Source organism: Nicotiana tomentosiformis, chromosome 5, assembly GCF_000390325.3.
Source record: "Nicotiana tomentosiformis chromosome 5, ASM39032v3, whole genome shotgun sequence".
Lineage (NCBI taxonomy): Eukaryota > Viridiplantae > Streptophyta > Magnoliopsida > Solanales > Solanaceae > Nicotiana > Nicotiana tomentosiformis.
The window spans coordinates 25,751,066-25,777,999 of NC_090816.1; the positions used below are offsets into that span (position 1 = coordinate 25,751,066).

Consider the following 26,934-nt stretch of genomic DNA (forward strand, 5'->3'; position numbering starts at 1 on the left):
TCAATCATCCGCTAAGTTCACATTCATTCTCTTAACACTCAAGTCAACTTTCTCAATCAGATTCACATTCAAGTCTCAAATTGGCATCTTGTTATACCCTTTCACAGCCACAATTACTATGAAATTACTTAATCTTTCTGAGTCTAAACTCATTAACAAGACATGAGAGTTTAATTTGTCCCACAATTTAACTGAAAGATCCTTCAGAACATTCATACTTGGGACTGTACGTCACATCAAAACGAAAATCAAGTACCTAATGGCCCTTTTTACATTTCAAGTAAATACTTCTCGTCACATTCAAATCGTTTTAACACATCCCACATTTACATCATACTCATCACCAAGTCATTCCACCGCTCATCGAGCCACAAATTCTACTCGTAGGGACATTATCAGACATATGAGTCCAAATGTATAGGTTACAACTGAAGCTACCGAGCCTAAGCTGTGGTCTAACCATGGCCTCAAGTCCTCCAAACTGGCCCACCACCACAAACACATAATACACATCTCAACTTTGTTCATAGAATCATAAGCCGGTGATGCACAACTGATACCAAGCGCTCATGTGCGCATACGAATGTGTGGAAGGAATTCAAGGAGTTATGTTTCAAGCTAAATCAATTCCGCACGATAGAATACAAAAAAGTGAAATTTTCCTAAGGGTTCGGCAGCCTCTTGAAGAAAAGTACAGACATCTCCGTACGAATCCGCAAGACTCTACTAAAGATGCTCATTGACTCGTGAGACCTATGTTACCTAGAGCTCTGATACCAACTTGTCACAATTCAAAATCTCACATGTCGTGATGGCGCCTATCTCAATATTAGGCAAGCCAAAAATCCCAATAAACCACCATTTCTTTTAAATTTGAAAACGAAATAATTAATTCAGCTGAAGAAATCTCAAATTTCCAAATATATCACTCCCAAAATCCGGTGTCACTGAGTACATGAGCATCTAATATGAATACAATGTCTGACTAATAAAAATCTATTGTCTGAAAGTATAGAACAATACAATAACTGAAAGAAAGATAGACAAGGTAAGCGGACGCCAAACAACTACCTTGATAGTCTCCAACTGATAGTACTCTGAAATCTAACAATCTCTGTGTTCGAAAGCACCTAGATCTGCACACGAGTTGCAGAGTGTAGTATGAGTACAACTAACTCAATAAGTAACAAGACTAACCTCTGGGCTGAAAGAAATTATGAGCTCCGCAGGTACAGTCCAATAAAAATATAATGGTACAGAAATATAAGCATGCTTTTAAGTTCAACAGTTAAACTCAATACAAGTGAAATAGATCAATACTGTATGATATGAGGCATATGGCATCTCAGTAAAAAGACCTCATGTAAATACTGGTCACAAATTATCCGGTCACTCGGTACTGTTTATGGCCAATCCAGCCTAGGGGAGTTCCAACCCGTATATAAATACACATCGACTGACAATCAGTCACCTAGTACCGTATAAGGCCAATCCAGCCCTAGGATAATTTATCCCCAAATATAAATAATACGATCAAGATCTATGTCCAGGTAAACTCATTACAATACAAATAAGTAAGGCAAGTCCATGCCCTGGGAAATTCCATCCCATATATATATAAGCAATAAGTAAGGCAAGTCCATGCCCTGGGAAGTCTATCCCGAATATCGATGATCATCTACGCTCACTAGGGGTGTGTACAGACTCCGAAAGGGCTCCTTCAGCCCAAGCGTAATACAAAGCCAATATGGCCTACTGTAGGCGGGTAGTCTCGATCTGTATAATAACAAAGCCTATAAGGCCTGCTGCAGGCGGGCAACCTCGATCCATAAAATAGTAAAGCCAATAAGGCCTGCTGCAGGCGGGCATCCCCGATCCAGAAAATAGTAAATCCAATAAGGCCTGCTGCAGGCGGGCAGCCCCGATCCATTTAATAATAATATATATATAGCCAAATGGCCTGCTGCGTTGCGCAGCTCAATCCCATAAATATCCTCACAATGGATAATTATTACCGAGTGTGAAATATATTTTTGAACAATTAATTCAACAACAACACGACCCCATGTGTCCCAAAATATTGGCACTTAGCCTAAACATGATCTTTAATATGAGCCTCAACTCAATTTCTCTAACACATGGAGAATGTTCGGATAATAACATGATTCAACTGCACAGGATTTATTCAAGACACAATTTATATGGTGCACGTCCACATGCTCGTCACTTATCGTGTATGTCACCTCCAAACAATTTATATCATACCATATTCGGGGATTCATACCCTCAGAACCAAGTTTAGAAGTGTTACTTACCTCAACCCGTGTAATTTTTTATTCTGCTATGCCCTTGCCACGAGAATTGGTCTCCGAAAGCCTCGTATCTAGGCACAATTAATTCGATTCAATCAATACCAATTCTTGTAATTAATCCCATAAGGAAATACTAATTTTTTCAATAAAATCGAAAATTAATTCAAAAATCGCCTGTGGGTCCTACGTCTCGGAACCCGATAAAAGTTACAAAATATGAACGCCCATCCAACCACGAGTCCAACCATACAAATTTCACCAAAGATTTTAAGGTGCGTTAGGGCACCTATTTATAAATAACTCTATAAGAAAAACAAGACCATAATGTCTGAACAAGATTAGGTTGCATTTGACTAGAAGATAGAGTTGAATTACTCTGATAGAGAGGAGATTAATTGCATGAATAAGAGAAGTATCCTATTTTTTAAATAGAATATTCATGCAAATTTGGCAAAAAGTTGGAAGAAGAAAAGTTAAGAAGGCTTTATAAGGCTATCGTATTTCATAAGTTGGGATATGAAAAGAAATGATATTAATTAGACGATAGCCCTAAGCATGATCTGAACTGAGTTGAATAGGGGTAGCGGTAATTGAAAGGTAAAAAATCTTATTTTAAAGAGGTTATACTCACATGAGAAAGTTGAGATTAAACATCGCTTGAGAAGAAATTACGCCACTAACTATGCGTGATGATAATGATAGATCAGTCATGTTATGCAATCAATGGATGAAATACTCCCTTTGGGCAAAGTGAAAGGTTATGCCCCTAGACAGGAAGATAGTTTGTTCAGACCCAAGATTCGCATGATTTGAGCCTAAGAATAGAAGTCTAAGAAATGTCCCATAATTGATCGTGTTAAGCGTGGAGTGATTTTGAGAGAATATAGACATGTAACAAAGAAAACAATACACATATAAATGTGCAAATAAGTAGTAATGGGGATGGCACGAGAGACAGATGCTTTGAATGAGTTTAGTCTTACCCCTCCTAAATGTGATTAATCGAGAGACAATAGTCGGCATATTGGCACGTCCATTCCTAAAACAATGCAACTAAATTATGATGACGTCCTTCTAGGGTCGTAGACCCCTTTGGACTCGGGTATAATCATACTATCAGACTTAATATACTAAGGATATTATGTTGACCTAGGTTAATAGAAAAATGATTTCTATATATATATATATATATATATATATATATATATATATATATATATATATATATATAAAATCATATCAGGTTGGGCTCTATGGAACAAGAGTATATTGTCTAGACCAAAGATTCCCCCAAGTGGACAACTTGGGAGTGGAAAGCCTGTGACCGTCGGCGCACCGCTGACCGACCTACCCACATAACTTTCCCTTAAAAGGAACTTTGAGAGTGCACGGTCGTAAAAACACGCAACCGCTACAAGTGTGCTAGTGTAAAAGATTTCCAAGTGGAGGAAATATGAACGGGATGACAATTATCAAAGCGGTAACATATAGCAAATATAGTTGAAAATAGTAGAGATGGAGTCAATTTGAAATAAAACGATAAAAGAATGTGTAAATTAAAGAAAACGATAAATGTAAAATTAATGCGATCAATAAATTTAAACAAATAAACAAGAGAGATGGTTAAAAATGTTAACTAATAACATTAAAGAAAATAAGTAGATACGCAATCTAATAAATAACGGAAAGGGAGTAGGATATGCATTAAAAGCAAAACAAAGCATTTTAAATATATATAAAAAAAAACAAATAAGGGAAGGAGGGAAAGGATGTACATGAAAAACAAAGCATGCTTCAAAGTAAACAAATAATGAAAGGGGAAGAGGGTATGCATATAATGTAGACAACTAAAGAAAAGAGGATGTGCATGAAAAGAAAAATAATAATTAGTAATTGAAAAAATAATTAAGGGAAAGAGGAAGAGGATATACTTGAAGAATAAATTAAAATATAATCACCCAGTAAACAAAGATATATACGAAAGTAAGTAGAAATAAAAATATTATTTGAATAAAACAAATAATGAAAAAAAATAACTAAATTTACTTAAAGATATTTATGGAAAATAAACAACCAAGGGAATAAAAAGGGGATATACAAAGAAAGCCACAAATAAAACAGTAAAATTATAAGACGCATATAAAGGTAAACAAATAAAATACGAAGGTAAATTAAACGAAAGGAAATAAAAATTTCATCTAAAAAGAAACAAAGTCACACCAAAAATCCCACATAGAAATAAAATCCGTTATGGTAAGAACCTAAGTATCCCCAGCATAGTCGCCATGTTGTCGTGCCCCATTTTCTCGCGAAAGCGGGTTTCGACATGTGACAACTCTTTTAAATGTGTATTAAAAGAGAAAAGTCGCCACCTAACGATTTTAAGGTGCGTTAGGGCATCTATTTGTAAATAACTCTGTTTTAACTAGTCCGTGTCACCAAAGATTGGGTAAGGGTTCAAATTACCTCAAAGAGAAGGTGTTAGGCACTATTCGAGATCCACAAATGTGATTTCCGGCCGAATTTTAAACTATGTTGGATTATTGTGTTAAATTTTTAGGGATTCATGTCCTTCCCTAATCTAGAACTACACACAACCTTATTCTCGTTAAACCCGAGATATGTAGGTAACTCAAAAATCGGAGTTCAGCCACAATATTTTTCAAAACTCTTATTCCCTTTCGTTCTTACAAAACTATGTCATCAGTCGGACAAAATTGGCTACTACGTTAATTTCTTTGCCCGACAACTTTTTTATCATTTTCGGTCAAAGAGGGGCAACTGTTGACGCCCAATTTTGTCCATCCTTACTCCATATTATTCTAATGAGCTACTATTCTATTTAAGAGTTATAATAATATTGTAGCATTTTTATGTATTATTACAAGTGCTACAATTTTATTATTATAAATATTTTTACTAAATATTAGCAACTTTCAAAAATATAAATATTTACAATTTATTTTTAGCTTGTTCAACTATTTATATAATATAATATTTATTTTTCAACCTCTTGTATCTCATTTTTTATTTATTAATTATCATTACTTTGACATTTTAATTTAATAGTAGCTCAATTATCAATTTCACACCTAATCCAAAAATCAATTAAGCCCAAAACCCATTCTACCATCAAATCCCAACCCAATTAGAACCCCAGACCCAATCAAATTCACCTTGCCAACAAACATCCAAAGCGCCAAAGCCCAATTCCCCTAATAACCTTTAGCCTTCAAACAATTAACTTTTTCTTTTCCTAAAAAAAATCCCAAAATGCAACCATCGTCTTCCCCTACGATTTCGCCAGCAACTCGCCAACACCTTTCCCCAATTCTTTGATTTGTTTCCTTTTTTTAAAATATTCTTTTTAACTTTCTTTCCTCAATTCTTTTCCTCTTCAAATCTGTAAAGAAATTGCGATTGAGAGCCGAGATTTTAGTTTCAGTTTTGGTCTAAATCCCTGTCGTGAGTGAAGGTTTGCATGCTTTTCTTTCCATATCGGCATCCGTAGGTTCAAATTAGTTAGATGAATATGGACAGGTTTTGAGGTAAGCACTTCGCCTATTCTTCATTTTTTCTTATCGATTGGATTGAGTTTTGAAAATTGAATTATCAATATTCTCTTCTGATTTTTTCGATAATGTAAAGCGAAGTTTTCCCATAATCATAATCTTTTTCTGCCAAAATTAATCACCAACGGTTCATTTTTTAGTTCGAATACTCCAATTTCGCTTCAGTCCCCGAATCCTTGCTTAAAGGAAATTTGGATATGTTAAAAAAAATCTGAATCTTTCTTTATTTGATATCTAGTTTTATGATTCTTTTCCATTATAGTGACACGCCCTAAGGCTAATTCGCTACTATAAATACTGACTAGTTCTATGCACTTAAGGAGGATGGTTTTCACTACTACTGTCAGGATCGGGAACCCGGGCAGTGCGAAATTTAGCCGAACAACGGTATAATGACAATAACAAAGACAATGGAAGACGACAATTAAAGTAGATAAAGAAGACAAAAATTTATCGTGGTTCGGTCAAAGTGACCTACGTCCACAAGCGGAGAGGAGCAATTTACTATAACAATAAGAGTACAAAAGAGAGTACAAAATTAGAGTAAACACTCTAATTAATCCCAAATACCTTAAGAGAATAATCTCACAAGATCACTCCAAAGAAAGGGTTCACACAAGTACTTTCCAACACTAACTCTCATACAAAACACTCTTAATAAAGGAAGAAAGGAAGAAACAAGAATTGAAGACAAGTCTTGTTGGTGTGTCTAAAATGAACTAATGGCCTTCCCTTTTATAGGCAAAAAAGTCTTGGCCTCTTAGGTGTAAAAGAAGAGATACAACTTGTGCAAATGATGTCCACCACACAATGCAATATTTTTGGGTCTCAAAGAATATTGCTAACAAAGTCTACACTTTGCAAAGATGCTTATGCTTATGTGAGATGGACCCCATTAGCCAAAATAATGGCCATATTACAAATCTCCACCTTGGCCTAATTTTGGATGATATAGTAAATTTGCTCCACCTTCTCCGCAAAAGCCCCAATGGGCATATGTCAAAATTTAATACCATCAAAATCAGACAAATTGTCTGATATCGAAACTGTAGTAGGGCCTATAACAGTGGATCCTAATAAAGTATACAACGAACCAGATCTGTGTGCTTTCATGATCACAAGAGCACCATGAGAAACTTTCAAAACTCCACCTTCACCTGTGTACTTGCACCCAAGAGATTCTAGAGTGCCCAAAGAGATGAGATTTTTCTTCAAGTCAGGAACATGTCTAACATCAGTGAGAATTCTCACCACACCATCGTGCATTTTGATTCGGACTGTACCTTTTCCAAAAACTTTGCAGGCAGCATTATTGCCCATCAAGACAACTCCACCTCCAATAGATTCATATGTGGTAAATAAATATCGATTGTGACACATATGATAAGAACAACCCGAATCTAAAATCCACTCATTGTTAGATTTGAAACTATTATTAGTTGCTAAAAAAATAGTTCTCTCAGTCTCATCAGCAGCTACACTTGCTTCGGCAATGTCAGTATTTTTGTGCTCATTTTTCCTTTCCTTATGTTTTTCTTTATTTTTCAGCTTATATCATTCAGAGATATTGTGACTTTTCTTATGACAATAGCGACACTCTAAATTATTGTATCTGGATATGGAGTCGGATTTGCCCCTAACAAACAAGCCAACTTCCGCTTGAGTTCCACTAGATTCCCCAGTAATATCACTATCTATCTGTTCTTTTGATTTTAAGATAGATTTAATATCCTTATAAGAGATATTATCTTTTACATAAAGCATATTATCTCTTATATACTTAAATGATGGGGGTAGAGAACAAAGCAGTAACACGGCTTGATCCTCATCTTTAATTTCAGCATCTATATTACTCAAATCCATAAGAATGGAATCAAAGGTGTCAAGATGAGAGAGAATAGAGGTACCTTCACCCATACGAATTGTATAAAGTTTCTGCTTCAGGTAAAGTCTATTTTCTACCGTCCTCTTCATATATAAGGTTTTCAATTTTTCCCACATGCCTTTAGCTGGAGTTTCAACAGAAACTTCACGTAAAACCTTATTTGAGAGATTTAAAATGATACATGTTTTTGCCTTTTTGTCTATGATGGCAAATTCCTCATCCGTTATTTTATTCGGCTTCTTCTCCTTTCCTTGCAACGCCAAGTCTAAGCCATCCTGATTTAGGATAGCTTCCATCTTTAATTGCCACATTTCGAAATTTGCACTTTGGTTAAATTTTTTAACATAGGTCTTTGTTAGAGTCATTTTTGGCTATTGAAACTAACCCGATTTGATCCGGCTCTGATACCAATTTGTTAGGATCGGGAACCCGGGTAGTGCGGAATTTAGCCAAACAACGGTATAACGACAATAACAAAGACAATGGAAGTTGATAATAACGACAATTAAAGTAGATAAAGAAGACACAGATTTAATGTGGTTCGGTCAAAGTGACCTACGTCCACAAGCGGAGAGGAGCAATTTACTATAACAATAAGAGTACAAAAGAGAGTACAATCCTAGAGAATAACCTCACAAGATCACTCCAAAGAAAGGGTTCACACAAGTGCTTCCCAACACTAACTCTCATACAAAACACTCTTAATAAAGGAAGAAAAGAAGAAATAAGAATTGAAGACAAGTCTTGTTGGTGTGTCTAAAATGAACTAATGACCTTCCCTTTTATAGGCAAAAAAGTCTTGACCTCTTAGGTGTAAAAGAAGAGATACAACTTGTGCAAATGATGTCCAACACACAATGTAATACTTTTGGGTCCCAAAGAATATTGCTAACAAAGTCTACACTTTGCAAAGATACTTATGCTTATGTGAGATGGACTCCATTTGACAAAATAATGGCCATATTACAACTACTATAGCCATTCTTTTACTTTTACTGCTCCTCTGTTCTTCCGGGGACAAATCGAGGCAGAACTTTAATCTTTATATTCGTCCAAATACAAAGTTCTAGTCTTGATATTCGTTCGATACAACCTGGACGTATCGAGTTCGAGTATTGGTTCTTCATTATGCACACTCCGGAGAGTATTTGGGCTTATTTGTTGTTATTGAAGTTACTGGATTTTTAATCTTCTTATTATATTGTTGTTCCGCTTTCGAACAGGTTAGTTTCCTGAACGACGCATTACCGATTCCTTTACGTGTTAGTTATTGTTAGAATAGACTAGTCCTCCTCTTCAGCTTTTGTTTTCTTTACTCTATTTGTGTGTTCTGTATACTCTTCGCCATGCCGAGTGCCATGCGGCACTCTATTGAAATTATGCCAATATAATAACTAGGTACGCCTCTCAAATCCAGGTGTGTTTTTTATCTTTTGACTTTACGTGTGATGTTTTGAATATGAGACAACCTGACTATAAAGGTCTTTAGGATTTGTTCTGGCATTTTGGTAACTAGGAAATCATTTCTTTTAATTAGGATTAAAGATTGGATAAATAAGAGTAGCATCAACTTATCTTCGATTTAGTTTAGGAATTCTGCCTAAAAGACTTCGAATGATATTTGTAAGTTCCATGATCGTCACTCTTTGAATATAGCTGAATTCATATTGCATGGATATCATTTCAGTAAGTATTTCTTAGTTAATAAAAGGCGACATTGGATTGTTAAAACTTCATCCGTTAAACCTTAAGGTTGTTTGCCGGTCTTATATGTTTAAAACTACCTTGCCGAAATCAATGCACTTGTTTTGTCACTTAGACACCATGTTTAGGATTAAATGACCTAATATACTACATGTCCAGTTGTGGATAGTATGTCGGAAAGCTAAGAGTTATATTTGTTTGCTTTGTTGGCTATAACATTACTGCCAGGATGTTCGCAAACACATAGATACCATGTCCTTAGGATTTTAATTCATCTAGATATCCAGTCTATGGATAAAACATCCAGATAACTTGCTATCCCATAATGCTTGCCCTTTATTTAGGTTGAATAATTGTTTATCTGATTTGAACACTAGAGATACTCTATTTAATTTAGGAACTAATAGTAAGGGAAGTCAACAACTTTGTTTGTGTTGCAGACTATCGAGCCGTATTTCTCAACAGGTTATTTACATGACTAAACTGCAAACAGTTTGAACCAATTACTTGAAGGATGGCCTAATTCGAGCACTGGGAGAGAATTTGGAGTCGCCTGGGAAGGGGAAGGTTTAAGAATTATTGTGTTGGAATTTACTTGGCGCCTGAAGCTCATTAGTTTAGCCTGTGTTGTAATGTTGGTCTTATAATGCTACAAAAAAAGGGTTGAATAGGGGCTGGAACTTGTTTGTCACTAGTTGCTGCTATGTGCTATTTGCTATCGTGGTTTGTTTCTATTTTTACTAATCATTAAAGTCATGCTTTCATTTTCAATATTATTACCATGCTTATAGAATTTATGTAACAGGGAGAAGTTATTTTCTGTTTGTGTTATTGTGCTGATAATAATGATTTTTAATGCATTCAATTTCCTTTTAACAGTGGAGATTGCTAATTGTTTTAAACCTGTCGTCAAACTAGTTTTACAAAAAATTCTCTTGATTCATTTCATGAAATTAACAAGAACTGTTAAGTAAGTATAGTCTTCCTATAATATTTTTATTTATTTATTAAAGGCTTGGGGGCTAGTAACAATCTTTGTATACAAGTTTTCTGGCATACGATTTTCAAATCATGTATCTTATTTCAATTCCTCTTTCTATCTACCTTTACATAAAAGAGTACGTAACTTTATACTTTAATCCAAACTAGTTTTTCTTCTATTCGACATTTTTAGTAATTTTATAATTATGTTCATTCTTGTATGCTTATACTTGAGTTGCGTAGTATTAATTCAAGAAAGTTATTATAAGAGCTCATTTCACTACTTTAATTATCATCTCTCAACTTAATTAATTCGGAGGCCAACATGAGCCATTTCTTGCCTTATAATATGTTATATAGTCGAGTCTTTACCTGTTTGCCTTATGTGACGCTTAGCTAAATCAAAAGTAGTAACCTTAGTTTTATTTGAGTCTAGAACTTCCTTTTAGATAGTGTCCAATGCCTCATGGATTATAGGAATGGGACGGGTAGGCTTATTAAGGCACGATATAGAAATGATTAGTGCGCTTTAAGTAACAACTTAAAGATAGTAATAAGGGTAGCAGACATAATACACAAATTGCCCGAATAGCCATTGCACTTTTGGCTATAAAAGTCTTAGCAGACTTTGCACGGGAGTTGATCCATTAAGCTTAAAAACTTAGGCCCCCTTTAGCATAATTAATTAGTCTTTCATGATAATATTTATTACAACTCTTACATGTTTTTATTCTTTTCATGATTAGTTTTAATTCATTTATGTGCTTTTAATTGATATGCATATTTAACCACCTAACATTAATTAACAACTCACCAACCTACAACCTAGTTTAACCCAATAATCCCATATAGTTTAAAATTCGGCCGGGAACCACATTTGTGGATCTCAAAGAGTGCGTAACACCTTCTCTTTGAGGTAATTTGAACCCTTACCCAATCTTTGGTGACACGGACTAGTTAAAACAGAGTTATTTACAAATAGATGCCCTAACGCACCTTAAAATCGTTAGGTGACGACTTTTCTCTTTTAATACCCATTTAATAGAGTTGTCACATGTCGAAGCCCACTTTCGCGAGAAAATGGGGCGCGACAGTAATTGACAAGTTATTTGTTGTGCTTTGATGCTAGACACCTATGGCCCTACGACGATAGTTGAAAGGATATTGGGTACGATTGAATACTTGTAGAATTAGTGATTGATCAAGATGGAATCTGTCAACTCTTGGTAATGAGTTTAAGCTCCATGTTGTCATGAATTATAAACGACCAAATTAAGACCTTGGCTAGGGCAATTGAATGAAAGAAGAAAAGAGTTTCTTAGGTCATTCAATGGTCGATTATAATTGACTTGAACACATAGTTGGTCGCCTATTAGGATTTGACAGTTGAACCATATCCTAGGGTGACCCAGAGCTATAAGGACATAAGGAATTACTACATTATTCTTCTACTGGTTCTTGAGAGTAAATTGTATACTTCATGCTATCCGGTCGTTAACGAGTGTTGCTAGACGTCACCCTTGATTAGTATATTGATATGATCAATTTACTACCGGCTTAGTATTGAACCTATGGGGTCGCACACTAACGAATGTTATGATCTTTGCTGAAGGATTAATTACTTTATCATTTGATAATTAAATTAAAGAATTTAATTAGTCAAATAAATGAAGTTATTAGTCCAAATAAAATGTTATTATATTCTTTGCTAGCACAGAGAATATAACTAATATTTTGTGTGTGAGATATATATAAATAATATTTATTAATTTGTTGTTAAATCCAATTTTGAATTGGATTAACTTATAAAGTCCATGAAAGGACGAGTGGCTAACTTAACCCATTGAGAATGGGATTTGATTTTTTCTATAATAAGGATTTTATAATCCAATTTGGAATTGGACTTTGTGGAAAGTCCATAGAGATTGGCAGTCACGAGACCCATTGAATGGGATTTCGAACTGTCCATTGAAAATTCCATAAAAGTTTATTTTTGGAATTAAACTTTTACCCTAAATAACTCATTACCTCAACCAAATAGGAAAATGATTTATAGGTGATGCTATATAAAGGGTGGTGGAAAAAATATTTGTCATAATATTGTTTCGAGAAGAAAATCACTTTGTGAAAGTGAGAGTACAATACAAAGCCAAGAGAGAAAGAACAATTATAAGAAAAGTGTTTTCTTGTTCTTCTATCTTTGAAGTTGAGATTTTTGAGAAAAATTTCAACACAATATTTCATTCAATTTGTTCGCGGGTTTCATTGATCAAAGAGTTGATAACAAACATCAGTCTCGGTGTGGATACGCATAAAGTCTTCGCACTATCGAAATATTTTTTGAAACAAGACTCTCTTCACCAGGTACGTCTTAGATCCAATCTTTGACATATAAATAAATTTTAAATACGAAAAGATCTGCCTATGATTGTTATTGTCTTCCGTTGTGTATTACGAACATTTATATGCAATCCTAGGATACATATATTAAATATGGAAGTATCTAGCTGGAAACAAATTGTATGTCTATATTAGTAAAATACGTAAAAGAAACGGACCCACACTTAACAAACATTAAGGCATCACACGCTTTCAATTATCAGTGCATTGTAATTTCTGTCTCAATGTTGTAATTTCAGGAAAAACTAACGTTGCTATGTCGAAGAAAACTGTAGCTGAGCGTTGTTAACTTCGGTAAATATTCTGCAAACAAAATATGAAACTCATGTTAATTTGGTTATCTCTGCCATCATTTGACACTACTGTCGTACCAGTGCATCCAAAATCCCCCCCATTGCAATTGAGTCCATCCCTGCATTGCACCATCACCGTTCATTATAACACTGAAATCTACATAAAATAAAAATATTTCAGTGAAACTTCAGACATGATTTATAAAATTGCAGAAAGACTTTAAAAAAATGATAGTATACATACGATTTATATTGCCTAAATTGAGATTTTCGTAGAATGTATGAATGCATTTATCAACATCTTCTCTAGTGCCGCATACCTTCCTTGGACAAAGAGCCAAACAAAGCCTCGACATTGAAATGCACAGCTGATGTCGCAAACCAATTTCTTTGATTTTACAATTCAACCAAATTGCTAGTGCATGCGTGACGGTCGTACCATTTTATTCTATAAGTTAAAAGAAACTTTTCATTAATTCTTGAATAGAAAGTAGTCGTTTTACCAACAAATCATGATTGAAGCTTTCTGATGTACTTAGTGAGCTTATATAGGCATATATGGGGAATACAAAAGGATGCCAGAAAATTATACATTAAACAGAGTTATTGACATATATAATCACCAAATTAAAGGATATAGAAACGGAAGATAGAGGGAGGGGAAAAGCTTGAAAGAGAACATAAATAGGCATTAAGTATCCAATAAAGACACAATTATGGACCGGGGAGGGAAAAAGTTAAGTAATTGTACATAAAGACTAAGTTTCTTAGCTATTAAAAATAAGATAAATAGAGAAATGGGGATGGGAAAGCCAAAAAAAAAAAAGGAGAAAAAAGATAAATGAGTTCTTTGGCCAAAGATAGGTGGCAAATCATTTTTTTATTGCCCTCCTTTATAAATACATAATATAGATTTATTTATTTGTCGATATAGTATCTTAAGTCAAACACCACTGAACTAGATGCTCATGTAGCAATCTTCTCCCATTCCCTTTGCTAAAAGATAAATCTCATTTTTAATCTCTTTCGAATTTCTCTTTGTTGTGCAATGTCGCAACATTATCATTGTTTGATGTACTTCACAAACGATAAAAAAAGAATAAAAGATAGAACAAATAAAAGAACAACATTAATATGCAGATACCTTCCTTTTCACGTCTCTCCATCGTAATATCGATTCATTAACAATTAAATTGTTAGAGTATTTGACCAATCAACTTAGATTATTCGAGCAATCAACTAATTCGAAACTTTTCACTTTTCTTTAAGTTAAAATGGAGGCAAGTGTAATACTCAAAATGTTGAAGAAGTCATATCAGAATGTACAATTAGTTAAAGGAAAAAAACCATTACCCTTTTGATTTATTAGCAGCCCTCATGTGTATACTGCTGTTTTTGAAACCCACAAAAAATAAAATAAAAAAATAAAACTGGTCGGCAAGAAGCACTATTATATTCTTGATTCTTTCTTCCATGTATATATGTGGATAAATGCATTTAGAAAAATCTTGTTTGTCATGCAAAAATTAGGCAGACAAAAAGGGCGGCTTGATTTAAAACAAGTCAGCTAGCAAGGTCTTTCGATGTTCACGTCCCCCAACAAAAGATCTTCTTCAGTGTAATCATTAGACTCATTATAGTGTTATAGGTTTTTTCTTATTCTCCCATGCAATTATTATTCATTTGGAATGATTTTGCCATAATATTTACTAAAGAATTTAAAATATAAAGAAACAAGCACATAAAAAGCAAGAGGATTATATTCATCTAACCGAAAGGTAGCTCTGCCATGCGCATGGGGTTATATATTTACCTGTTTTTGGTAAAGTCGATAATTTTCTCAAGGGAATAATTAGTGTTTAGTTTGAGTGCCCGTATGGATTATTAAAGAACTTGATTCTTTATCGTGTTCCTTAAGCGTAAAGTAAACAAGCAAAAAAATAAGTACAACGATTTTTACGTGAAAAATCACCCGGCTCAAAAGGTGCAAAAATCACGACCTACCATGTAGGATTTTCAACTCCAACTCCACTAGAATAATGAGCCAAAATGTATCAATTACAAGACTGTAATTAAATACTCCCCAGTACTCTTATTACTCCTATTTGATTCACAAGTTACTCTAACTTGTAAAGCAAAATACTCACTCCAACTCACTAATTGTTTATGACACTTGATTACAACTCAATTTCCTAAAACACATTCACTAGACTGACTCAGGAAGAATACAAGGCAAGTACTCAATACAAGTAAACGACTTATGACTCTTTAGTTGATGCGTAAAAGGATAGTTCAGAACTCCAAAGTCGATCCTATTTAAAGCACAACCTGAGATCTTCTTGGAGTCATATTCATAGTCAGATTCCTCTTTGATAGGACTACTATTGTTCCAAGAATTTCACAAGCTTTGGGACATCTGACTGAATTATCCGTATCTTCTTGAGCAACGACCCTTATCACTTATAGTAGCCATCTTCCATCAAACTCGGACCTGGGTAACTTTGAGATAAAGTTACTGTCTTGTACAGACGTGCAAGTATCACTAATGAGGAGCTGATTCTTTCTCCTGAGGAGCTGGTTCTTCAGAACAGTTAAGCAGCTACGTTGAGGACCTGGTTCTTTGAACATTTAGTCATACTTTGTTAATCATCAAAACTTCAATACTCAACAAATTCTCCCTTTTTTATGATGACAAACTTTGTACATAGTAGAACCAGGTAATCACATCAAAGCACCAGATAATCACAACAACTACTTTTGACAGACAAGTATGTTCACAACCCACAGCCTTCCAACCTTATCTTCCCCCTTTTGGCATCATCAAAAACACACAAAAAAATGTTTAGACATTAAGCACAAATAATGTAAGATTCAAGGCCAAACAAGCTATAAGAAAAGGCAAATAGACTAGGTTGATGATCCAATATAGTACAAAGCAATAAAACAGAGCAATATGAGATATTAAGTAGTGCCAAAAGAAGCCCAGGGCCTTGTCTTCATCATTAGAACAAAATTAACTAAGCATACTGCAAACTACTCAGACAAAGACAAAAGGAACAAAAGATAAGGTATCACTGGAATAGAAAAAGAACTAAGAACAGTGGGAAGGAACAAGTTCATAGATGAGAAGTAGAGGGGGACAAAGCTTTCACAAGGGTGGCAATCTATTGAGCATGATCCTCCTTATCTCTTCTAAGCTCTTCCCTGAGTTGCTTTGTTTCCTTTATCAACTCATTATTGTCTTCATGAAGCTTGGCATTCTCTTCAACAACCAACTCCAACCTCTTACTGAGCTCTGCAACCCTACTGCTCCCAAGTAGAATAACAGTTCCCATGGGTCCTCTAGCCTTGATATCCTCATACCTATACTGCTTGAGGGTAACAACATCCAAAACGTCATTTTGGTTTCCAAACTTAAGCTCAAGTAAGGCAATGTTGAGCTTGTCAAATAACTCAGTCAATATGAAACCATATGGCATAGCATGCTTGGGTTTGGAAATATCTACAGCTCTTGCCATGTACTGAATCATCAGGCTAGGAAAATTGATAGGTCTACCAGTGTCAAGCAGCTCCATCACAGGCATGTCCAGTAGAGTAGCTTCATGCTTTCTCTCAGACCTCTGAAGAATATAGGAATTGACAAAATTAATCAATAATTTGTGGAAGAGAATCATATCAGTCTTGTACACTTTCTAGGGAGCATCTAGTTCAAACTTTTGGGAGAACTTCCTGGTGACCACAATGCCAGTGTCAACATCATTGTCTATGGCTGGCCACTTCTTCTTCAAGTAATTATCAAATCCCAAGGAAGAGATATTCAGAAGCATTCCCAGCTCCTCAGCATCAAACTCCATGTCAAAGCTCCATACCTTACTCTTGACTACCTTCCCATAAAATGTGAAATTTTCATAGAACTCCACCACAATAGGAACATATACTGGGGGGAAAACTTTGACAAACATGTGCTTCCACCCCTGTAGCTCAAGTTTTTCAACCAGTTGAGCCATCCCCTTCTCATCAGTTTTCGTAAGAATCTTCCCATTTAGAATTTTTCTGTTCCTGAACTCTATGAGTCGATCAACTGCAATTGGTACATTCTTTCTTGTCTTTCCCATACTGGACCTTGAAGAAGAGGTAGCAGGTTTGGTGACTTTGGTAACCTTTTTCTTTAGTGTAGCAGAATTTGATGGCAAGGCAGAGTCAAACTCATTTTCTCCATCCACCTCAACAACATGTTCCATAATTGAAACCTTCTTCTTTGGCTTCTTTGCACTTCTAGACTCCTTAATGTTTTGTGCATCAACAACCTTTCTTTTACTCTTTGTGAGAGGAGTTCTGGTAGGAGGAACCACTCATTTCCTTGTTGAGACTGCGGACTTTGTAGCTTTCACAAAGGTCTTCCTGGATTTCTTCCCTACCCCAGATAGTGGCAAATCATCTTCGTCACTGCTAACTTCTTCATCTCTAGTGAAAGGAGTTAACAGAGACCTATGTTCTCGAGCCCTTGTCTTTTCACCAGTTTCTTCTGAAGGGGCTATGACAGTGTTTCCAATTGTCATAGAACCTTCAGATTCCTCACTCACATTCCGCTCTTCTTCCTCACTCTCTTCATCACCTCCTTCACTCTCACTTACTCTTGATCCTCACCCTCACTTTCAGAAATCTCCTCTTCTTTACTATGATTTTCTTCTTCTGCAGAATCATTAGCTTGTTCACCTGTCTTATCCTCTGTTCACTCTCCTTCTCATCTCGAGATGCTCCCTCATTCTCACTCTTTTCTTCTTCATTGGCTATGTTTTGAGCATCATGTTTCTCATGACTGTTCACAACTTCTTCTTTTTCACCCCCATCATCTTCCTCATCCTCAGTCCAACTAAAAGAAAGGCCATCAGAAGCCTTTTTTTGCACATGTTCTTTACTTCCTTCCCCCTCAACCATAGGCTCTACAGCCATTGTATCTACTTCCTTCCCCAGATCCCCTGCACCCTTTTCTATAATGAATTTCTCTATTTGTGGCTTCTCACTCGTAGATATGAGAGTATTTAGGGGTGCAACATCTATAGAAGACACCAAAATATCTAATTTGGAGGGAGGATCTTATACCTGATCAGTAGTGACTGGAACTGATTCTCCCTGAGCCACAAATTCCTTGGCTATAGTGTCACCCTACGTAGTAGCATCATGCACTTTCTTGATAGATTTTCTTGTAGTGGCTTTGACCTTTGTTGACTTGGAGGTATTTTTTGCTGGAAGCTCAAGTGCATAGGTAATTGTTTTTGGATAAGGGGATACATTGGAGGTAGGAATGATGGGAACAACATGAACAGTAGGAACATGGGATGATGATGTGGGTATAGTTGAGGATATCGAAGGAGAAGGAATAGGTGTGGGTGTGGGTTCTCTTGATGGCTTGGCATTTTTCTTCGATTTGTGCTTCATGATTTTGGGTTTTGCTTTAGCCTTGGTTGATGATTTAGCTTTAGAGGGTGTTTGAATGGATTTAGGCATGGTGATCAGATGAGAAACTCGAAGAAGAGAAATAGAGAATTAGTTTTTGATAATTACTTTTGATTCTTCGTTAGGGTTTGAGAGAAACAGTGAGGTTTGAGAAGCTAATCATAAGAGCCTTTTAAAGGCGTTACTCCTGATTTGACTGGAAGATAGAAGTTGACCGAATTTGAGTTCTAACGGGACTCTTATAATGGTTACTTTGACTGTTAGGATTTCAGGAGTAATTGATCTCTAATTGCACTAGAATTTTCCCTTACTCTTTGACTAGAAGACGATTGGAAGTGATGCCAATAGAATTAGAAGTCTGAGTATAACAATAATTTTAGGATATAAAGTCCTAGTGACTTAAGACAGTATGGCACGTACCTGAGTCAAAGAACCAACTCCTTAGCAACTCCTTATTTGTTTGTGCAATAAAGCTTCAACACTTCATATTAGTATCATGCAACACAGTTATTAGCCAGATTGTCTAAGCAAGTGTGTGAGCTTAATACAAGCACAAAGCTGAATCAAACACATTGTACTTAATTATCTATATCTTATTTAGACTTTTCTAGCCAATCATTGGGATTAAACTTGGTGGGAAGAGTTGATTAGACCTATTTCTAGTATATTCTTTTTAAAGTGATCCCTACTCAGAGCTTTAGTAAAAATATCAACAATTTTATCTACAGTTTCACAAAAGTTAATTGGGATATTCCCCGTTTTAACATTGTCTTTGAGAAAGTGATGTCTAGTGTCAATGTGCTTGGTTCTCTTGTGCTGACATGTATTTTTAGCAATGTTTATGGCACTAGTATTATCATAAAAAATAAGAATACAATAAAAAAATATACCATAGTCCCTTAGCTGTTGTCTTATCCATAGAAACTAAGCACAACAAGATGCTGCTACCACATATTCAGCGTCAGTTGTAGATAAGGCTACTGGGTTTTGCTTCTTGGTTCCCCAAGACACCAGGCAAGAACCTAGAAAATGAGCTATTCCTGAAGTGCTTTTCCTGTCAACATGAAAACCTGCATAGTCAACCTCAGCATAACCAACTAGATCAAAGTTATACCCTCTAGGATACCATAGACAGAGGTCAGAGGTCCCCTTAAGATAACTTAGTATCTTTTTGACAGCCTTCAGGTGAGATTCCTTGAGATTTGCCTGAAATCTTGCACATAATCCCACACTAAACACTATATCAGGCCTGCTTGCTGTGAGGTACAATAGTAACCCAATCATATCTCTATATAGTTTCTGTTCCACACTTTTTCTTTCTTCATCAAGGTCCAGCTTTGTTGCAGTTGCAATGGGTGTGTCAATGGTATTAGAGGAATCCATGTTGAACTTCTTCAGTAGTTCTTTGATATATTTCTGCTGATGTATCATGGTTCCAGTAGGTGTTTGCTTGATTTGCAGCCCCAGAAAAAAGTTCAATTCACCCATCATGCTCATTTCAAACTCATTTCCCATCATCTCAGCAAATTCCTTGCACATTGCTTCATTGGTAGCCCCAAAGATAATGTCATCCACATACACTTGCACAATCAGAATATTTTTCCCTCTGCTCCTTAGAAATAGAGTGTTGTCCACATTTCCTCTTACAAAGTTGTTGGCTAAGAGCAATTTTGAGAGACTTTTAAACCAAGCTCTTGGAGCCTGTTTCAGTCCATAAAGAGCTTTATCCAGCTTGAACACGTAGTCAGGAAATTATTTACTTTCAAATCCAAGAGGTTGTTTGACAAACACTTCCATGTGGACTCTATGTGGGTAGCAAAGACTATCAGCATTCTTATAGCCTCTATTCTAGCTGTAGGTGCAAATAACTCATCATAGTCAATTCCCACCTCTTGATTGTATCCCTGAACTACCAGTCTGGCCTTATTTTTTGTGATATTTTCTTGTTCATCCATCTTGTTTCTGAACACCCATCTTGTACACATGACAGTTCGATTCTTGGGTTTTTGTACCAGGTGCCAGGCCTTAATTCTCTCAAACTAATTTAGCTCCTCTTGCATGGCTATGATCTAGTCTGGATCATTTAGAGCTTCTTCGATAGTCTTAGGTTCAAACTGTGAGAGGAATGCTGTAAGTACACATAGAATTCTTAGATAAGACCTGTTTTGCACCCCCTGTATTTGGATAATAGATGATATTCTCAAGAGGATGTGAGCTTTGATGCTTTAATGGTATGATCTGTATACCCAAAGAAGATTCACCCGAGGAGTGACCCAAAGGAGCAGGTTCAATAGGTGTGGCTTCATTAGTCTGGTAAGCAGTAAGAGTAGTTCTTTCTTCTTCTTGTTCCTCATAATGACTGTTAATTTCTTTGTGGTTTTCAGATCCATCTTCATCATCTTCCTTTATCCTGCAGACCTTTCTCAGCCAAAATGTTAGATTTATCAAAAATAACATGAATATTTTCTTTCACACACATAGTTCTTTTATTAAAAACCTTATAGGCCTTAATATGTGGAGAGTAACCCAAGAAAATTCCCTCATCACTTATGTCATCAAACTTACCTAGAGCTTCTTTCCCATTATTATGTACAAAAAATTTGCACCCAAAGGCTCTTAGGTGAGTGGTGTTGGGTTTTCTTCCTCGAAGTAACTCATAGGGAGTTTTCTCAAGAATGGGTCTGACCATGCATCTATTTAGCAGGTAGCAAGCAGTATTGATTGCCTCAACCCAGATATTCTCAAGCAGTCCACTGGCAATTGATCACGCCCAACTATGCCTTGTAAAAAGGACTAAGCGGTCGTTGCAAATAAAATTCGATTCAAGTCCGGAGTCGAATCCCACATAGAACTAACCTATTTCTACAACTTTTAACAATGCTAATGATAAGCTCAGACAATTTCCTGATGCAAGATTTTTAATAGAGCATAAGTGGAATTTATTTATCTAATGAAAAATGACAACAAAATTAGCAATAATCAAGAATAAGGTTGAATTCAAAGGTAAAAGGATCTAGGGCTATTGATTTCCCCATTTGCCGGACTAATTCCTGACACGTTAGCTATAGTATTGCCGTAATACTCTATGAGGATTATGAGTTTCGGGCTACCGTAATTATCTCTCGATCAATTACGATAATTTACTAGAAGCATTCTCTCGAACTACTCTAGTTAATAATTTATGCAACTCAAAATTACCCCACCAAAGCTTCATTATCTCTAACCCCGCTTTTAAATTCAAGTAATTAATCTCTTAACTTACCCAAAAGTGGTGTTGTTCAACAACAATCTAACCAAGTGTTCTTTCTCAAGCAACACAAGGTAACTAGACACGATTAATCAATGGCCCTTTCAATTAATCATAACACAACACATAATTGAACAATCATAGAATAAGAACGGCTCAATTATATCTAAACATAGTCAAAACTTCATCCAACAATTAGTTCCATCAACCCTAGATGATGGGTTTAGCTACTCATACTAATAGATAAAAATTCACTATAACAATTCATAATCAACAATGGAAGTAAGAAAAAGAAGATGAAAACTCTTAGGAAATTCTCCGTCTTCTCTCTCTTGTTCTTGCCTCCCAAAATCTCCTAAAAACAACTCTCTTTCTCTTCTGGACAAATTAGGCTTCATATAGGTTTAGGTTAGTCACCTTAGAAATTACATAATTACCCCTGAGTTATTGGCCTCCGTCCGCCCGTCCGTGGATGTGGATTTCAGCCAGTGTTCTGCCTCCAGTGCGCGGTCCAATTCGCGGTCAACTCCGCGGTCGCGCACCTTGAGGGGACCTCCCCGCTTGAGTTTCTCGCTCTTTTTCGACCGGGCTAACCTTCGATTGGCATTCCACACTCCATATTGACTCCAAAACATTCTTTAGCTTCTTCCTAGCTCGTAGTGGCTCGTGCAAAGCATAAAATACTTAATTAGAGAATTTTGTTATCTTTTAGCATTCAAATATCAATGAAGTGCGGATAATTTATAGTATAAATAATGTCTAAATTGTATAAATATAGCCTACTATCAACACCTCATACTTAAACCAATGCTCATCCCCGAGAAATCAAACCACACTCTACATAGGCCTAACTTCACTGAGCGACTTCCCTAACTCGTCACACCAAGAATATTTCACATAGTTTGAATATACATTAGTGTAACATCTACACCTCAAGAGTAGATTCCCGCGAGCCACGCAATATTTCTAACCGGCTTACTTACTCTATTCAAAGGTCCAGACTTACCTCTCCTTCATGAATCAAGTGCCTGCTCACTACAAAAGAGACTCATTCCACAATCAATAAAATTCACGCACACTGAGGAACTTCAAAATAAACAGAATTCACTCACCCTCAGAAATGATATTCTTGTGCCATAGAAAATGCTCCATAGGCTTGCCCGTAGTGTACTACTCTACTAATTGAGCTTGTTCAATCTAGGATCAAGTAGGACTTTATTTGGCTATAATGTAGGCTGCAGGTCGGGTAAGATATATTTGGATATAATAGTCACTACACCTCCCCAAGCACTTTAATACATATATTCTATAATTAAGCCCATACTTAAGTTAAACCAATATTTCCACCTTCAACACCACATAAATTACCCCACACTTCTTTGAGCACAATCACCTTAAAAGCCACCACATAATATTACTAATCAACATGATACACTATTAACAATGATACATTATTTTTTCAACAAGGTGCACCTTTCTCCTGATTTCTCTAGTTCCACTCAAAAGCCCCACCAACTACCCCACACTTTATCCTTTATAGATTCATAGTAATTCAAGTGCTTACGAGAGGTAAGGGGCTCAAAAAGATGGTCAATTCAAACAAGGGATAAGGCTTGTAATGTGGTTGCTAAGGAAACAGGATTACATGCTCAACGGGGTTAACTATGATACATAACAAATATGTGGGTGGAATATGTATATATATGGTTCAACAAAGAAATGCCTATATCACTTCCCATACTAAACAAGACTACTATTTCGCTTTGCAGACACCTATGGCAAGTTCTAGGCATCAAATGTCATGCACAGAACACAACAAGCCTCACACACACATGGCACATGACTCACTCCATATCGGATCATCAAACACTTAGATCAGAGTACTTAAGCCAAATTAAGAACACACAGTTTAAGGCATTCTTACAAGAGTCAACAAATGAGCCTAAGCGTCACACTAAGTACCCGCTATATTCAAGGCATTACGAAGTTAAGAGATCCTATTCTAATCCTGCCCATAGCCCATAAGTTCCTAACTAAAAAAATAAAAACTAACTACACCCAGTTCAAATAAAACCCTTGGAAAAGAACTGTGGTTTAAAGAAAAACCAAGGGGGAATTGATACACTACTACAAAAGAAAATCCACGCTCACCGCACCATTTTTTTTACTTTTAACAATTTTTTTTTCTTTCGACTTTAGTCCCTTAAGAAACCTATCGAATGATATCCATCGTCGGGACAAGTCGAAAATGATTTATGTAAATAAACAATGAAACTATTCTACATACAACATACAACAAACTATCCCCCACCCTACACTTAAAATGATGGCATGTCCCCATGTCATACAAAATAAATAATGCGAGGTAAATGAACTTCCCTGGTAGATCAGTCTTGATCGGAGATAGTGTAAGGGTCGAGATGACACGCCATCCCTAGCACACGCATCCAACCCATGATTTTCTTCTCTGACTTCGCATTTTGGGTGGCCAAGGCATCAACTATAGCCCCCAATTCCGTGATGGAAGTGCGCAGCCCAGCCATATCCTGCTCTAAGGCTGTCATCCGTGTACTCCGTCTGACCTGGGATGGTCCTTTAGCCATTGCATCTTGTTCCTGTGGGGGTGAGGCAGGTTCAACCTCCTCCTGCCATTCATCACCCTCATCCGGCGCATCACAATCGTCATTATGGGTTGTCCCAGGTGCCACCGGGTCTTTTTCGATGGTCACTTAGTCTGCCCAGAACTTTTCTTCTTTCTTCACTATGCCATCCTCAATTGGGTTCTCAGGCACCCTTGCTGACCGACACAACCTAGTGACCAGAGAGGAGAAAAAGAACCCATACCTCTTCTGTGGTGAACGGACGAATATCTCAGACTGAATAACCTAGGCCACATCAAAATCGTGGCCATTCACGAAGCACAAGATCAAGGCAGCTCTCAGACCATTTACCTCCGTGGTGTTGTGGGACGGCAGCAAGCGACCGCTGATGATGTACAACCATCACTTTCCTTCCAAAGTGAGTGAGGCAGAGTGTAGCTTCAATCCCGGCACAACCCACACTACCTCTTTGTCTGGTGCACATATAGTTCTAAAAAACCTGTTCCATGTGATGGGTTCTCTCTTGTAAGTATCAGAGAAATCCTCCTCCCCATTGAATACATGCAATCGATACACTCTCCTAATGGCTTCTATCGAGGAATCTACCCTCGTGTGTCGCACAGTGCATATTCTATCCTCATGTTCTGGGCAGTTGGCATAGATCTCCCAGACAAGCATCAAGTTACCCTCCTCCGGCTCTTCGAAAAAACTATCCAACCTGCACCGGATCAACTCATGATACATATTACGACACTCATCCTGGAGGGAAGCCCTGCCAATACCCTTTTCCGGTATAGTTTTTAGTGGCTTTCAAACTGAAACAGTCTTGGACAGCTCTGGAGACAAACCTGGTATGATCAAACTGAGCTGCACTGGCCGGTGCCGGTGCCCGTGCTCGGGATGAACCTCCATGACAACTTGACGAGGCTCCGGTGGTGTGTCTCTTCTTTAAAGGTGTCATAGTACCTACACAGCAAATACTACTATCAGTAATCGGCGGAATATGGGAACCAATAACGGTTACTCAGACTTCACTCGCACAATTGGTCACAATTTACATTCAAACTCATTGTGGCTATTCAACAAACACTTAAGGTTCATATACCCCCTCAAGTTACCCAAAGCCCCAATTAAACTTCCATTCCTCACAAACTCAACAATGTCTTCCCCCAATTCAACCAAATCTATTAGCCTCACATGCCACATATACACTACAATCCTAAACCAAGACAAGAGTACCCATGATTCTACTATCCTACACATACAATAGCAAAAGAAAAGAATGGGAAAAATAAAAATTTGAAACAAAAAAAGAAAAAAAAAATACTAAGAAAGAGGAATATAATCATGTTACTTACTTGTAGATCTTGGAAGGAGCGGAGATTGGGGATTGGTTGAGTGGAGAAGAGTAGGAAGGAGAAGAAGCTTTTTTGATGAGAGAAATTTACTGGGAGAGGGAGAGGGGGCGTGTGTTTTAGGGGTAGGGGGAAGGGTTTTAGATTTTGTTAAGGGGGAGGGAAAGAAGAAGTGGGGGAGTGGGCGGTTGGGGGGGGGGGGGTAATTAAAAACAAACTAATTAATAGGAAAGAAAAGAAAAGAAAAGAAGAGAAAATAAAGAAAAAAATAATAATAACAAATTCTGAACCTGGTAGCGCCTAATCCGCGGCCTACTCTGCGATCCAATCCACGGCCGCGGATGAGGAACAGTGATGGGGACAAAATTCGCACCCCAATCTGCGGTCAAATCCACGGGAGCAGACGGGGAGGCATTGGTCTATGAAAAATCCATGGCCTACTCCGTGATCCGATCCGCGGGCGCGAATATCGATCTCCAACAAAGTTTTGTCTTTTTCGCACTTTTACCTATCTTCGGGTTAATTTCATCCCCCGAATCCTTTCGATGCGCATAAGTTTATCCCTGCACATTAGTAGACCGGTCAATGCTGTTCAAAATCAATTACAAAAATATGAGTAAAGAAACATAATGGGTTGCCTCCCAAAAAGCGCGTGAGTTAATGTTGCGGCACGACGATTTACAACAAACCATGGGTTGCCTCCTAAGAAGCGCCTGATTTAACATCGCGGCACGACGCATGCTTTCATTATTACTCTTCGCTCGCGTATTGGGGATCTTCCAAAGATATCACCACTCTATCCCCCTTTTCTTCGACCATTCCAAGGTAATGTTTCAACCTTTTCCCATTCACTATGAACTTATTTGTCCCATCTTCGGATTCAATTTCTACAGCTCCACTTGAGAACACTTTTACCACTCTGAAGGATCCTGACCATCGGGACGTCAACTTACCTAGAAACAATCTCAATCTCGAGTTGTATAACAATACTAGATCCCTGGATTTGAAGTACCGATCTAGAATGTGCTTATCATGTATCATTTTCATCCTTTCTTTGTACAATCTTGCATTCTCAAATGCATGGACCCTGAATTCCTCGAGTTTATGTAACTCAGTGACTCTGCTGGT

At 36.8% G+C, this 26,934-nt stretch overlaps 2 long non-coding RNA genes across 2 annotated transcripts; one reads left to right on the forward strand and one right to left on the reverse strand.

The window, feature by feature from the left end:
* Nucleotides 1-5,473: 5,473 nt before the first annotated feature.
* On the forward strand, nucleotides 5,474-10,244 carry LOC104104542 (uncharacterized). The gene is made up of 2 exons (XR_688154.4): nucleotides 5,474-5,860; nucleotides 9,914-10,244. It is a non-coding gene; the product is annotated as an uncharacterized lncRNA (long non-coding RNA).
* A 2,774-nt stretch (nucleotides 10,245-13,018) lies between these two features.
* LOC138891766 (uncharacterized) lies at nucleotides 13,019-13,950 on the reverse strand. Its single transcript, XR_011408090.1, has 2 exons — nucleotides 13,392-13,950; nucleotides 13,019-13,304 (listed from the first exon to the last, which is right to left on the reverse strand). It is a non-coding gene; the product is annotated as an uncharacterized lncRNA (long non-coding RNA).
* Nucleotides 13,951-26,934: the final 12,984 nt, after the last annotated feature.